Here is a 1,759-nt window from a genome sequence, read left to right on the forward strand (position 1 = left end):
CATGGTCGTCATCATCATCATCATCATCATCATCATCATTATTATTATCATTATTATTATTATTATTATTATCATTATTAAATCCGTAAGAAGAATTATCGAGATGGATTAATCAAATTTATGTTACTTCATGTTCTTTGATCCCGATGATTATATATGTGAAATATTTTTAATTAATTGATCTGATTTAAAAATTTTCTACTTATATAAGATATTTTCTTAATTCGATTCTTCGATGCAATAAATATTGGCAATATTAAAGGTATGATTTTTCTTTAAAATATATAATTAGAAATAATAAACATATTGCATCAAGGGATCTATTTTAATTGACCATCATCGATATTTATAATTGATCAAAGATCGTTTAATTTTGAAATTTTTTTGTATTTTTAAATATATTTCGTTTTTGTTTTTACAAAACAAAAAAATATACGACATTGTATTAAAACTATTTTCTTGTCACGAGAACCATTGACTGTGACTTTATTAAATAGTATTATCATCTTCTACGTCCGATTGACCAAAATGATCTTTCAATATTGTACATTTTGTTACTCGTGTTTAACAATTTTAGCGAAAAAAAAAAAATCATTCGAATAATTGTGTATATAATTATCACAAAGAAAGACAATCTCACGATACACGATACTCGTTGTAATCTAATTGATGTACTTACGTAAGCAATCGAGAGAACTTACGTAAAAACTAATCAAATGCAGCGAATCGCTGTTCTCATTATTATTGTAAAAATGTTTGTTTGGGAATTTTTTTAAATTTTATTTCCTTTTTCTCTTTCTCTTGTTTTTCTTCCTTTTTGTTTTTTTTGCCTCCCGATCCATTATTTTTCGTTTTTTTTTTTTTATTATCGTATAAAAATTATTGAAACAAAAAAGTGTTCTCTTTAATCGATTTTTTTAAATAGTATTTTATAACAAACGAACGAGACAATTTCAAATCGCAATGGTAAACAGTGGTAAAGTATTAAATGACGAGAATTCCATTATGTAAATCACGTTTCATCAATTTTTCAAATACAAAATTCAAGAATTATTTAAAATTTTCAAAAAGTTTTTCTAAATTGAACGAAACATGCACTACCGATTATGAGTATCCGGAAAAAAGAATTTACGATGGTAACGATAGAATCAAACTATATAAATTAATAAGATAAATTAATAAGAAGTATTTAATAACTTCTTATGAAATCTTAATAGAATATATATTTATTATATAATACATTATCTACATAACAGAATTTATCAATAATATACATATATTACAGTAGAATATAATATTTGTCATTGATTTTAATCGTTTATAAAAGAAAGAAGAATTACTTTCCATTTATACTTTTAGAAATTAAACGATTTAAAGTTAAAAACGTTCATTAAACGATGAAGTAGTTCCACAAGATATAGAAATGACGGGTGTCAATTTTATTATTGCATATTAGCATTTAAATAACTTTTATCTTTATATAATATTCTACTATAAATAGGTATTGTCCATTGGTAATCATTTGAAATAACTTGTACATATCTCAAGAAAAAAATTAAGAAAAAAATCCTATTCTTGTCTACTTTAATAAAATTTTCCTTTTTCTTATTATTTTAAATGGATAATATTTTGAATTTCTCTTAAAAAAAATAAAATGATTTTTAAAATGTCTTTGAAATTTTTTTAAATATTATGTTATTAAATAAATTAAATATATTATATAATATTTTAAATAAAAAAAAAAAAAAAAGAAGAAATA

This window comes from Apis dorsata, unplaced genomic scaffold (assembly GCF_000469605.1).
Source record: "Apis dorsata unplaced genomic scaffold, Apis dorsata 1.3 scaffold_400, whole genome shotgun sequence".
Lineage (NCBI taxonomy): Eukaryota > Metazoa > Arthropoda > Insecta > Hymenoptera > Apidae > Apis > Apis dorsata.